Below are 15,865 nucleotides of genomic sequence, written 5' to 3' on the forward strand. Positions count from 1 at the left end.
GTACATATTTACGTCCATCAACTTAGTTAATTTATAAAAACAATTTCCAAGCATTCGATCAAGCTAAAATTTTATGAACTCGATGGTTGGTGCAGGTGGTAGATGCATATGGGGCGTGAGGTCGGACAACCTCATCGTATGTTCCAACCATTGGGAGGTGTCCCCATCGTCGTTAATACGTCCGCGGGGAACGGTGGCCGAGCAATGGTCATACCATGGTACGCCCTAGGCAGGATAGTAGGAGTTCCTTCGTCTTTCCCACGGTGGACGGAGACGGGGGAACTGGGAAGAGTTCCCCCCACGCGTTGAGGAGGGAAGGCTCGCTTGCGGGCAACCGCCGCTGGGGTCGCGGTTGATTGCCAGCTCAATCCCTTGACCCTGGCACTATGGCGGCGAGGAGGAATATCGTGGAGTTTTTGGTGAGTAGGAGTCTTACAGTACGGTACCCATCCGTCCCATTCCTGAGACGGGCGAGTCACCATGAGGGATTTTTCCACGTAAAAAAAAAGGTAGTAGTGGCATACAGAAACTATTTAATAAAACAAGGAAATCTAAACGAATCTGTATCATTCATTGGCATGATTTTAACTTGACAACTTAGCCATAGTAATTAATCAGGGATTTATTTAAGTTAAGTTTGCTATTGATTGAATATTACATTACCAGAATATTACATCTTATTGTCTATGGACAGGGTCTTACGATGCACAAAATTTTCTGCGACATATACGCCAAAAACTATTAAAAATTATTCTCCGTTCTTCCTACATTTTTATTAATGTTATTTAGCCCTATCTGCAGCCAGAATCATTGGTAATCAACGTCTATGTGACAGACTCGACCCATTGGCTTTGCGGCGAGATATTGCATCTCTGTGCATTTTCTACCGCATATATCACGGAGAGTGTTCTGAGGAATTGTTCGGATTAATACCAGCTGCTGAGTTTCACCACCGTATCACCCGCCAGAAACTGAAATACCATCCTGATCATCTGGATGAATGGCGGTCTTCCATAGTACGGTTTCTAGAAACTTTTTGCCTCGCACAACCACATTGTGGAATCACCTTCCAGCAATGGTATTTCCGAATCGATACGATATTGAAACCTTCAAGAAAAGAGCTTATTCCTTTTTAAAAGGGCGACAACGCTTTGGCAATTCCTCTGGTGTTGCGAGTGGTCATGGGCGGCGGTAATCACTTACCATCAGGTGAGCCGCATGCTCGTTTGTCCCCTGTGTTATAAAAAAAAAACCTCGATAAACTAAAATATTTTTTCAAAACCGAACCAGTAGGTTTGAGAATAGCGCGTTTAATCATAACACTGTTTATTTTAATAAATATTTAAATTTATTATTTGTCTTAGAATAATAGCCTTTCAACTTATCCTAATTATTAATAATAGATGCGGCTGATGAGTAACAAACTAAACATATTACATAATAATATTGCTTTGTGTAACTATGTAGACAACACGTTAATTCCATATAAGCATGCGGCTAATCAAGCAGTCTCGTCTATTGATAACAACAAAATCTATTATGTAGTGAAAGACTACAAATTTGATAATCTAGACGTAGATGACAAAAAGTAGACTTTGTACAAAGTTGCCTGTCTCAAATATTTCTGTCGCTTGCTCTATAAGCTGTTTCTGTTTCAAAGATGATATATGGCAGTCATTACAGGAATGTCATTGCGGGATGCCACGAATGTCACGAGCCTGATTTTCCGGGTCGTTCTTGTTGATGACGCTTTTTTTTAATGCACTATAATGGAATGATGCTCCCGTATATCCTTGAGCTTTACGCAGGCGGGGCACCACTGGAGGATGAAAAGATGAACATGAGGTCAGGTCAGTTAACCCATTGTGACAAATTCCTAATCAATTGTGTAGTTCCCGTAATGCAAGCTCTGCTTAGCTTGGAGGTAGATGCGTGTGAATTCCAGCGTTTTCATTATTTGTAATTTATTTATTATCTTGCTCACGTAAAATAGTGAAGTGACTTGTAGTGAGTAGCGTAGCCTGCGCATGTGGGTCAACGAACGGTACCACACTTTCTTTTTTATTTCCTCCACTCCGGTTCTAGATGCCACACGTATTTGTATTTAAGGATGAGTCGTCGTAAACAATTTATAATATACCTTTACAGTATTGATATTACGGTATTATGGTATCGGCGGACGTAGACGAAACAATACCTTGTCCAATGATTTTAGATCACAGAAACAGTTATGGGTCTTACTGTTAATTGCGATCTTGAACAGATGAAAATAAAGTAATGTAAATCATTATTATTGGCCCCAGAACATGTAATAAGTCTCTGGAAACTAAAACCAATTAACATATTATTTTGTGATATATATTCATACCTATGTACAATAATAACCATAAGGTTTAATTATATTGACAATAACCACACATGATTCCGTAGAATTTATGGAAGTACAATACAAAGGAACTGGTGTGGAGAAATTAGATAAACTAACATGAGTAAATCAATTAGTAGAGTGTAACAATGTATCTTAAGGCGAATTTAGATCCATTCAGCAGTTTAGTAGGGAAATCTTACGAACATACGTACAGACTGTCATAATTGCATCGCATTAATAATACTCAAAAGTATGGATCGTCAAACGAGTTTTTCGGGGCTATCTTAGGTGGAGACAAACTTCTGGAAGGTCAAATACTAACTTGTGCAGTATATGTTTCCTCACTCCTCAATGTGCGTTACTATTATACAAGAAAACAAACAACGCAATCTGAAATCAACGTTTCGATCAATCATGATTACAATGTAATTATATTACTAACCAGACGCTATAAGTCCTACTCCCTATTTCCAAAGCATATTGTTGGTTCCATAATATTATAGCTTCTTGGTTATGGTACCAAAGTTACGTCATAAATATGAATATAGATTCGTTAGAAAACCATTCTATGTATCTAATATTGGGTTGTGGAATGAGAATCCTCATTGGGGACATAATCCAAATCCATAATGTTATTAAAATTGTATATGTCATGGATTAAATATAAAGCGTCTGTTTAGGTGTGCGGATGAGACTGTTAATTAAAAAAAAGTTTATTCAAATTTAATAATTAACGTACATCATATATGGATGCATTATACAAACTTAAAAACCATGTTAGTAGTTAACAACTAGAGTGACTTAATATTTAAATAGTTGAAAACATTTAGATTAAATAACATCCATCTCTTATACTCGATTACTATAGAGAGAGAGAGAGATGTATTGGTACTAAAATTTTACGTCCACAAACAAATCATTGGACTACCATTCTGACACCGGCTCATCCAAGTGCTAGTAGACTAAAATAGTTACAGCCGGAGTCAAAAAAGCTGGTTCAATGGCCTTTCATATCGAGCATCGTTATTAAGCACCTTCTAGACGAGTGAAGGTGGAGCGGCGACCGGCCTTAACCAGATGCCGCTGACGTCGCAGTTAGAAAGTTGCAGTGCTTGCGTCATGCCGGCGCATCGGGGGCGACGACCTGCCACACGCGCAACGCAACGCAACCAGGGTTGACGCATTTTTTTTTTCTAAATATCCCATATCCATTTACAAAAAAAGTACTTCTTTCAGTTGTTTATTGCCCACAGTACAAGATCTGTTTAATTTGTGAATAGAAGAAATGAAATCAAGATAACGCTGTTATATATGAAGGATTGTATGTAATGCGTGGCAAAAAGTACATAATCCTACTGATAAAATATATCTTTCTGTTATTTAAACACACAAAATAAGTATTTCTTAATTTAGCTAAGTATAAACTCAATATGCATAATACAGAACCAAGAATTATCTACTAAAAGTTGTACACAGTTTACTCTACCTGCATCCGGAATCCCATAACTGTATACTATATATGATACAGGATATATATATACTTTGTGTTATATATGCCCTAATCACCCTGGAACAGTGAACAACAATTTCTCAAATCGTTGCAATAGTAAAAATACGCTTACCCTTTAATTACACTAAAATTACAATCATGTAAACGTCTATATCTGTAATAAACTTTCATTGTTTAAAGTACAATGTAAGCTCCATACAGGTAGAACAATTTTTAAAGGGGCAATATATATCAGGTAAAAGTACATTGCCGGATAAGTATTCTCCGCATTACTGTTTAAAAACATTAGGGTTAGAATCTTACGATGATAGAATACTATGAATTATAGACATTAATCGTAATACATTGAAAAATTGCCTGGACATAGGGAATTCTTTTTCTTTAGTATACAATATATGAAATGAAATAAAATTCATAGATAGTATAATAAAGAAAAAGAATTGCCTATGTCCAGGCACTTTTAGCAATTTCATTTCATTTAAATCTATGATTACGTTAGATTACATTGAGATTTTTATTACATCATATTTTACTGAAAAATCCACTAACAAACAGAAGACAGACTCGTGCGTATTTATAATATTATAATGGATGACGACGGATGTTTGACGACTAAAAAGATGAGAAAACCTTTCCCTGTAGGAAAAATGAATGTAGTTAATAAATTGCTAGAATGAGGATGATGAATTTGTATTTGTTGTTTCAGACAATTCCATTTGAAGCAACCCTACGCACGTCACGTAGGTAGTGGGTTCGTAGCGACCTCGTTCGGGCGTCTCGTCCCGCAGTAACGTAACCAGCTGTTTTACAACGCACAACATATAATAATACATAAGACACGATCATGGTGTATGTCTGTATATGTATACGAGCGTCGCCAAATGTCCCGATTTTAGCGGAAAGTCCCGATTTCTTAGCCAAATTTAAGCTCTGATATATTGGGTTGAACATTTTTGCCTGATGATCATATTTTTCGACAGGTTCAAGACCCTGACAACCTTTGTTTAGACTACATTATATATTTTATTTTATCTCGCCTTTTAAACAAATGCTACTTTACTTACTTAAAACATTTCTAAATCCATTCATAACTAAAAAAATCTAGCAAGGCTGATGTAGGCTCACATATAACCACGACCTACCGTAAACATAAATACCTAATAGCGTAGTAGTACAAGTTTATTTTATGAAACATGTATTCATCAGTAGGAAAGTGTAATATTTCGTATAAGTAAAAATATTACATAGAATGATTAGACAATACATGTTTCATAAAATAAACTTGTACTACTACGCTACTTGTCGAAAAGTTGTTTTATCCATAATAAGGTTCAGTATAATAATGTGACAATTAAGCATAATGTCCGTAAAAATATAATAAACTGTACTACCTTTATAAATATGGTCGGACTTAAACGTATATTTACGTTTAAGTCCGACCATACAAACAACCAACAAGACTCTCTGAGTAAAATAATTCACTTTACAAATAATATCACAATTATCAAAATATTGATACCATTTATACTCGCAGAGCAACAGATCTACATTAAAATTTACATCCTTTTTGATTGTGACAAGCAAAATAGAGTTTCACACTGTCAGCAAGTAAGTTTAACACTGCAGATAGTTGGATCAAATTAAGTAACGAAGTTAATGCATTTAGTTGTGATTCTAATAATCTTCCCTTACGAAACTTCCTGTTACATAATTATTATTTACATAAATCACATACATAGAAATCTTATACCGTTTATTAAAACATGAAATTACGATACAGCAAATAATTATAGAAGATAATAAACAAAAGTATGGAGAATGATACGTTAAAAAAACACAAATCTATTTTATTACCTGACCCCCCAAACGTCTTGCTTTATAAATTAAAATCGGTATTAAAAAATAGGGGTTGATGGTAGCAGGGTGAAAATTTAGGATTGTATGTATTTTTTAATGCCACATTCTAAAAAAAGAAAAAAATAATTGTCCAAAAAATAAAAAATAAATGTTAGGGGACACCGATTAGGGGAGAGCCGATTCTCAGACCGGCTGGATATGCATATAAAATTTCATAAAAATCGGTTAAGCAGTTTCGGAGGAATATGGTAACTAACATTGTGACACGAAAATTTTATGTACAAGATTTTGCGTAATAAAGGGATATTATTTTTGTCATCAATGAAGAAATACGGATGAAAAAGTCGAATCAAGAGCACGCGGACTCAAGGGCAGAATAACTTAGTTCTTTATAAAATGAAACAACAATATTTAAGTACAAGTACATAAGTAGCTATAAACCTCTAAAGTAATAATCTTACAAGTGTCCATGTATGTACATATAAAACTAGTTTCAAAACAAGTATGTAACCAGTTAGACCCACATTACCTTTCTCTTTTGCGAACATTTTGTTTCCTTTCACGTAAACAGCCTGAAAAAATGTTGGTACCATACGACCTACATAAGACCAATGTAATTAGACACACCACACCCCTGCTAACTGTCATGAGCCGTTGGCAGCAAGACGGAGCTCGATACAGATAGAGTTCTAGAGTAGAGGGATGTGATATAAAAAATCGATAGTTTTTGTATGTTGGTTAAAGATTTTACAATAATCAATTATTTTTCCACAAACCCAATTTTTGAGCCCATGACCTGTGGGTTTTCTAGTTTTTTAGATTAACACTTAGTTCTTGAATATAAATCGTTTGTGAAAAAATATCTATTAATTAACCAACATTGAAATAGACTAGAAAAATCGATGTTAATTGAATAATAGTCGACTTTTTTAATTCCTATTAAATTTCCACATACCTAGTCTAGAGTAATTTGTGGTATCTACGTGAGTGGCCAAGCATTCGGTTCGTCGGCCGGCCTTAGCCCAGTTGAGTGACGTGAAGGGGCCCCAACCGTGTCACAAAATGCTGCGCTGGGAACGTTCACATCGAGCTAATAATTCAATGAAATAAGGCCAGATCCGATGTGAATGCATTATATTCACAGCACGTGGGAGACATGGCTTTTGGCTTATTTGCAGCACACGCTACACAGACAGACATTATAGATAATGTGAGAATCAACCAATTTCTCGTCACTATCATTTTTGTATGTCATTGGATTGGCAAACAAGCTGTCGATCCACCTGTACGTAAGCGGTAACCGCTACCCATATACATAAAAAGCGCCACAGACATCGCGTTATCTTGTGACACCCATGATTGAGTCATGTTGCCATTCCAGACGATTAAAATGTTATGTCTCTTATCTGTAATTTCACTGTCTAATCGAACCCTACAACCAAAACAGAGCTTACAAAGCAAGCTGTGTAGCGGCAGATATATGTGAGACTGAGGTTACGATCACACCACCCATGCAAACAATGTGCTATTCAGTTTCGGGAGTTGTACTGGGAGATGTAAGTGCTTTATCAAAAATAAGCAACACATTTTTTTTGTCTGTTACCAATCACAATTTGGCACACATTTCTTGAAAGAATTAAATCAATTATGTTTTATATGTTACATAACATTTAAGGACGAAATCTAAAAAACCTACAGTATCACAATTTTATAGACAAACAAGTTTATCATGTTCATTGGGGGATCAAAGTACGTTTAATATTTATTTACTTATAGTAACAAGTGCTCTGATAATGACATCATTCAACCTTGATACGGTCTGATGTCTGTTACTCATTATTTATAAACATCACAGTTTTAAGAATTAATGTAATCGTTTTTTATTACGATAAACCATATGTAACACACATATAGTAAGATCATTTAAAATAGAATATCAATTGTGGGAATAAAAGATTTCAACGTGTTTTTCTCACGTGTACTTATCATAATTATCTATTTAAAATTATTTATTTAAGTCCGTTGTGAATACTTTTCAATCTTCACAGTATACACTTCGTGTGCACACTTGAGTAAACAATTATATACAATTAAATTAATATTAGGCGACAATAAACCCGCTTAATCTTATACTTCTATAACTTGTGAAAGTTACCACTTTACTAGAATATATATTATTACGCAAAAATTTTAAATAAACTATAATGTCATCTACGATAATAAGTAACGTCGCTAAACTAACTATTTATATCATTTTTCTGTAAGATATTTCGGTTTACGCGAATACAGACTAAGCTGTATACCGAAGATGTACAAGGCAGTGAAATTACAGAATTCTAGGCATGACATTTCAGTCATCATAAAATTCCACAGAAAAACTTTTTATTGATTAATGTACCCATTACCAGGCACCGTCTAACTCAAAACTAGTTTCGCAAGGTAAATTAGTTCAGTTTCGTGCAAAGCACCGTAGTTGCCACGGCGGCTGCCATGGCAGTTGTTAGACCATTCAAACTCGTTTGCGGTATCTATTGCGTAATTTACACCGATACGACACAACATTAAATAATATTATTACCAAAAATTATGAATCTATCGATATTTTTGAAGAATTATTTTAATGCTTAACGATTGGTTCAAAATAGTGAGATGTCATTTATGCACCGTAGAAATTATATTTAATTAGGAACAGTAGATCTACTTTGAAGTCTAATCTAAAATTTACCTACGAAATTGCATTAGATTAAAATTGATCTCTATCAATTTTAATCTAATGCAATTTCGTAGTCTCTCTAGACTATCGATTTAAATGTAATTTAATTTTGTTCTGTTTATTTGTAACATAATTTAGACAAAACCTAATAAATAAATGTGAATTACACGGAAAAAAAGGTTCTCTTCGGGTTAGATAATATGCGCTTGGTCAAGACAATATTGTTTTTAGTGTAGTTCTTCGTTAACCACGAAATATTGAATTTATACGTTGTATATAATTTTAGAATACAAAAAGGTGTAAAACGGTGCAATGCAATAACAGTGAATCAAATTAGTTTCCAAAGTAAACGGATAGAGCCTAAACTGGACTCGCAGTGAGTGGATTCAAGAGAAGAATAGCGTATTTCCGAATTCGCGAAAAGCAGGATGGTGTAAGTCGAAGTGTAACTGTATCCCATATAACATGTATCTAAAGATCAAAACACTCATAATATAATCCAAAAGCGAACACCCATACATATTATACTGACCTTGGACACCATGATTTTCCTCATAAAATCACCCATGCTGATTTGTTATTCAAGAAAAGAATACATTTTATAACGATGTCCCGAGTGACTACGGTCATGAATAGAGGAAAACATCGCAACATATGTAAATTTAAATTGGTTGGTTTACTTGGTTCGTTGATATAACATATATACATAGGTATGGTGTATGGGCTTGTATGGTGCAGTAATGAGTCACAACTCCAGTAACCTTGGTAAAGACAAAGCAACAAAAGTATTATTACAGTATGTACAAACACATTTGTAACGCCGATAAAAGTGTGCCTCTATGGGCAGATGTGCGTGTTACGATTGTAAATTACATATGAATTAATCAAAATTGCCAGCGAAGTGTATGCGAAATGACAATTTATATTTTAGTGACATATTACAATACAACATAAGTCATACATATAGGGTTATTCTTATTTTAAAATCATAAATACAAATAATACGAAAAAAAGCGATCTCCAACAATTAAACTTAAAGCACAAGCAAAACAAACCGAAAACCAGAGAACATACTGAAAAAAATATCTTTGTCGATTTATATTTCTTACTTACTCTCCGGTGAGGGAAATATCTAATAACATATATTATTGCTCTGTATTTTATAAATAAAAATAACTAACGTATTCTTTACAACACTATTCATATTCTCTATATTTATATACGAGTATATTCTATGATCTATTTGTAACCTACTTCCTCTTTCGGTTTTTCTTAAAAAGAAATGTTCTTTGTACTTATTATTACGGAATTGTAATAATTAATATCATAAATCACCTGTTCCATAAGTACAGTAATTCATGTTCTACAATTTTCATCAATAATAAATTTGAGACGTGGCGGAATGGGAGGTTCGTGTTAGTTACGTTATATACTCGGCGAAATGTGGACATGATACTTGTCATTGATACGTGATACGTGCGTTCATCACGCACGCCATCAGTTGACAATGCCTCTCATTAACCCTACTGGAATAACAGTCCATCGACGAAATTCCTCCTCCATTGTCCTTTGCATTCAGATGGCTTCCATAGCTAGAACGCTATAAAGCCTGTATGTACATAATGAACTGTCCTTCGTATTTAATGTCTTAAAGCATGGAATATTAGTAGTACGAATACTCGAATAAATAGAATGTAATATATTCACAGCTACAATAGAGTAGTAATTTATAAAAGTGTACAAACCAATTGGCGCCATATACACCACATATAACTGGAATTCCCAAGCAAGTATAATAAAGGCTTATGCTTTAAAGGAAGATGATGAATTCACAGTGGACTGGTCATACCTGACGTAGAACCAATAACCATTGGAGTATGCGTGGTCCACAGTGGAATAACATTTCTTACGTCTAAATAGAAAGACTGTATAAGTTACTGGAAGCACTGGGCAGAAAAAAACATGAAATGTATATGGAGGCCCCGTTCAAACCAGGAGTAGCCTATGTTCAATAGAGGACCAATGAATTCTTTTATCGTAAAAAGGAAACCATAAAATAATAACTAAATGTACACAGTGAGTGATCGACCTACCCTCAGCCATGAACCCTAAAGTTAGGGCTTTGGTATTATTATTACTTAAATTGAACAATTTTAATAATATGCCATATAAAGAATATGACCAGATATTAAATGCATGCAATTAAATGTAAATAACAAGTGCACAATAGTCCAAATAAAGAATATCATCCTTTTGAAAGTAATTGAAACATGTAACTACAAATATCATAGCTATTAACAGTTGAAAACAATGAACATTTTCTAACATTCATGAATAAACTGCGAATGACTCCATCCAAGGCTGTATATTGGTATACAAAGTCACTGCCAAGGTGATCGATAAGGCGTTCGTCACGCCGGTACGTTTAATTGCATTCCGTCGATATCATTGCATCACCGCAACGTGATCTCGCTGGCTTTATCGCATACCTACTCCCGTGTCGGTCATGCCATGCTAACAATCTTAAATAGCATTAGAATCTTTTAGAAAATAATGAATGTCAAACTATAGCAGTGGTTTGAAAATTTTACAGGGGGAGATTTAGAGTAAAAAGTCGGCTACGCGGGTTCTTTAATCTGATCTAACAAGTACCTTGCATTGTAGGTAATGTGTGTTTCAGTTGAATGATGTAAATCAGTGAAATTATAGAATAAAAGGCTTTATATCATAATCTTCTAGAATAGAAACAAATCAGGCATCACATGATAACTTGATGATATCTATAGAGTGATTCGTGTATATAAGAATATGGCTTATTATATATTAGATAAACTAACTCAAGCAAGGCAAAGTCGCGGCATATATTTATTATAGTTCGTAATATAAATTTCCTCTTTTGCATAAAGGTTTTCTTTTTCATTTTATACTTTGTTATAGGCTTTGCGTGCCAATTACGACAGTATTATATGAGAATACATATACAATATGAGAAGACCAGATGGTTGAATAATTGTTTGAACAACTGCCCAAGTTTCTGGCCGATTCATCTGGTCCGGTGACCTAAGCGTTAGCACATTCCTCTTTTCAACGTTAATAACAATACCTATAACCTGTCATTTATATCGTAATTTTAACCGTAAATGTGAGTTACGAGGTCTGTGTGACGTGCCTGATTACTAATTTTCTATTAATTATTAGTATATATACATAGCTGGTTGCATTTTGGTCACAATAGTGATTTATATTGAACCTAATGTATTAAAATGATTGCAGTTGTCATTATATCACTAACAATCACCATGACAAATTAATAAGATATACATCTATTTCATTATTGCATCCGTACCATCTTAACATATTTTTACAGTGCCGCAGCAATGTGGCTTTTACGAATTTTATTCCAGTCTGAAAGATATTTCATCAGGCACACACGGTGCGACTCTGTACAGACAGTTCGCTCTCATGATAAAATGTAACGATATACAAATACGTTTATGGCCAACGTTACTTCTCAGAATGCTATTCTAGGGGAATACCGGGAGTCACAGTATACGACGTCTACGGTTTTTCTGTCTTACGAGAATAGGCTAGTTTTTTTATTCCTGTATTAAAATACATGTATTATTGCAATAACACTATAAGTAGTATTTAAAGTTATTATTTTTTTTTATTGGGGGGGGGGGGGGGGGGTTTGGGCTATTACCAGATGCAATGACCTGTAACACTGCGACCTGTATAGCTATTATGCTCGCCCTTTTTCAAAGTTCGCTGCCTAGACCCGTAAGGGACAAGAATTGAAGGATATTCTTAGAAGCGATGGTTTTTATCTCCTCAGGATATAGTGTATACTTTCCAAAGGAGATATTTCGTTTATGCATAAGAGGGCTACAGCCACATAGGATGTGCAGTGGCGTTTCCTCTTCATTAAAGTCTAAGGGAACTAATATAAAAATAGCCGTTCCTCAAGGTTCAATCTTAAGGTCATTTCTCTTTTTAATTTATATAAATGACCTTCCCTACATGGTAGAGAAAGTTGCAGATATAGTGTTATTTGCGGATGATACTTCGTTAGTGTTTAAAATTGGTCGCCAATGTAATCATTTAGACGATGTAAATTATGCTATCTCTGCTATATTAAATTGGTTCACATGTAATAATCTATTATTACATACAACAACCAACAAAACTAAGTGTATTAAACTCACGCTTCCTAATGTAAGACAAGTAAATACGCAGCTATTGCTTAATGATGAACTAGTAAATTTTGTTAATGATACAGTTTTTTTAGGAATAACAGTGGACTCGAAGTTACAATGGGGGCCCCATATTTCAAAATTAGCCAGTAGACTTAGTTCTGCTGCTTATGCAATTAGAAGGATAAGGCAATTTACAGACGTGGTGACGGCAAAACTTGTATATTTTAGTTATTTCCATAGCATTATGTCATATGGCATACTGCTATGGGGTAAAGCTGCCGATGTAAATACTATATTTATTTTACAAAAGAGAGCCATACGTTCTATTTATGGTATGGGTTCTAGAGAGTCATTACGTCAATGCTTTAAAGAATCAAATATCCTCACCGTTGCCTCACAGTACATTTATGAAAATATTATGTATACAAGGAAAAACTTAGATAGTTTCAAGAAACTTAAAGACTGTACAAGTAGAAACTTACGCAATAAAAATAAATTAATATTACCTAAATGCCGTCTACACAAAGTTAGTAATTCATTTTATGGTAATTGCGTAAGATTCTATAATAAACTGCCAGAATCTAGCTAATTTGTAGCTGTCACGTCACAGCTAATTTGTAGCTGTGACGTGGTATGGAATGAGTAGTCATGCTCACTAAAATGTCCAGACATATGGCGGCGTGGTGGGCCGGGTCATTGGGCTCCCTAAAATATGGTCGAGCGCAGTGATGGCTGGCTCATCCGTCATAGTCGTGAACGAGTGCTGCTTGTAGGGACTGGTCTGCTCTTATCACTACGACTGATTTAATCTTATTGTGTTTTTATATTTGAGCCTAAATAAATTAGTGCTGGTTGGTAGTTTGTATTCACACGTTTCGACTTGTACAATGTGAACTTACAAGGATTGTTTAAAAGAGCAACACACAAGTTTCCTGTTAATTCTTCTTGTGATGAACCAGCTTTCCGAATAAGAGGTAGATTTAAAAAAATTTTGACTATTCAAAAGTGCTTAAATTAAGTTTATTTGAATAAATGATTTTCTATTCTAAAATTTATTTAAAGTTAAAGTAATAAATACTACGATAATATATTACTTATTAAAAAAAATAGTTTCTATCTTTTGTAATTATTTAAACACTTTATAATCTGAAAGAAGCATACAAATATTAACATAAATCTTTATGAAACTGTTTAAATATTTTTTTTATCCTTATCCGTAATAATTTCGTACCAAGAATACAAATCAGTTATTATTGTGAATACAATTGAAATCAAAAGTTACGTGCCGTGGTATTTTATTATGTATCCTCGTATATCGTGAGTTGTGTATGTAAGTTGCGAATAATTTCGGAAGTAGGTTCGACACTTCGAATAGAAGTGGACTCATTTGACATAACAATAGTATAATAGCGAAACATATGGCGTAAGCACAGACAATTGATTAACTAATTGATTTTTTACCAAGTCACCTGCCCAGCGTTGTAATAGTATGATTATATCTTCTAGACACACATATATACACAAGGGGCGAAGTTAGTAGCAATGGTGAGTTCTGTTGGATCGAATTTCGTTTTTCTACTGTTATGAATTAAATATATTTTTAAGTCATGTAATAGATTCAGGACACGTTTTATTACTATTCACCATTTAAAATACAGAGAATGAATTTATGAGTTTTAATTACAATTTATGAGTATAGAGAATGAATATAGATTTCGATTAGGTCACTTTTCACTACCAAGTTTATGACTGTAGGTGATGAATAGTGATAATTATCACCTTCCATCAGTTGGTTGTTATTGCAGTCGTGTGAAAAGATTGCGGTCTCTGACAGAGCCCAATGGCAATATTTACTTAAATAAGTGTTGAGGCCCACTTCGGTTGATAGCATGAATTATCATGCTATCATCCAAAGTGACATGACATCCAGGGATGATGGAGCATGATGGGTGTTAAATGAAAGATCGTCCCGTCGTGAGTACTTATTGAATTACACCAATTTAGTGTATTTAAAGTAAAATAATACGTACAAATCGTGTGAGGACACTTCACAGTCACATTGCTGCATAAGCAAACTATAGAAACATACAATATTGTATTGTATCCATACAGTAAGTATTATTGTTTGATTATAATACAGCCTTTTACATAAAGTTTTTGCTTATATTCTCGCCATAAAAAAATTGTTAGGTATTACATACATGGCTTATTTACAGCGACCGACCACCCTGTTTTGTAGGTCTGGTAAAACATTAATGGCATTCGTGACACAACGCTCCATGTAGTGCTTACTGTACGTGAAGACATTGAACACTTTATTGGTATTCCCCCAGAGCTTGTGGGCGTTTGTATAGATTACCATTGTAATTTCAGAGGGTGAATACACGGTAGATAAGACGAATGGTTAAAATCGTACCATAAAGGTTTAAAATCACAATCGTAATTAGAGAGTCTGAAAGCCTTCATATTAAATAACAATTAATAACAATTAATAAACACTCCTGAACTTATATAGAATAAAATATTCATATTTAAAATCATAGTCTATCTATCGATTCAATATTTTCGATTTACGTGTAGGTTTTTAAATAAAATCTGCATATACAATATTAGAATTTATAAATTTAGTTTTAAAGTGCACATTATTACAGTATGTAACGATAAAAAGTTGCTACAACGTCAACCTGTTTGTATCTTTTCTGCAGTAGTCCTGTGAATGTAAATCGATTCGTGACTCGTGGTCTTTGTCTGGCGACAGAATAATAATTTCTCTAAACGTGCTTAGCCTAATGTTGAATATAAGATTAATTTGCGACAAGGCTGTTTCAGAAAACTGTATCGTTCGTGGTCGCTTTAATTTATTGATAGACCTATCAGTATATCCTTCTTCTTTTATTTTCATGGACAAATTTTAATTGTTTTATTAAGTTTTGCCGATATGACAAAATATTAAAACTGCAACTTAAAAATCGTAATTGGGACGCTAAAATCTATAATCAAAATTATCAAAAACAGTAATCTTATTGTTGAACAACTTTGAGAAGGGTATATGTAGATCACCATGGTAAATTTTAGAATATTAAAATACATGTTTTCTATTTTTATAAACAAAGGTACTGTTTTAATAATAAAAACTAACAATGTTTCCTGTTCGCACAGGTCCCTCGTTGGTTTGTGTGTCACAATCTTGATTTAATGTCACAGTCATAAACGTGGATGCA

Source organism: Achroia grisella, unplaced genomic scaffold, assembly GCF_030625045.1.
Source record: "Achroia grisella isolate CSIRO2021 unplaced genomic scaffold, CSIRO_AGI_Agris_v1 utg146, whole genome shotgun sequence".
Taxonomy (NCBI): Eukaryota; Metazoa; Arthropoda; class Insecta; order Lepidoptera; family Pyralidae; genus Achroia; species Achroia grisella.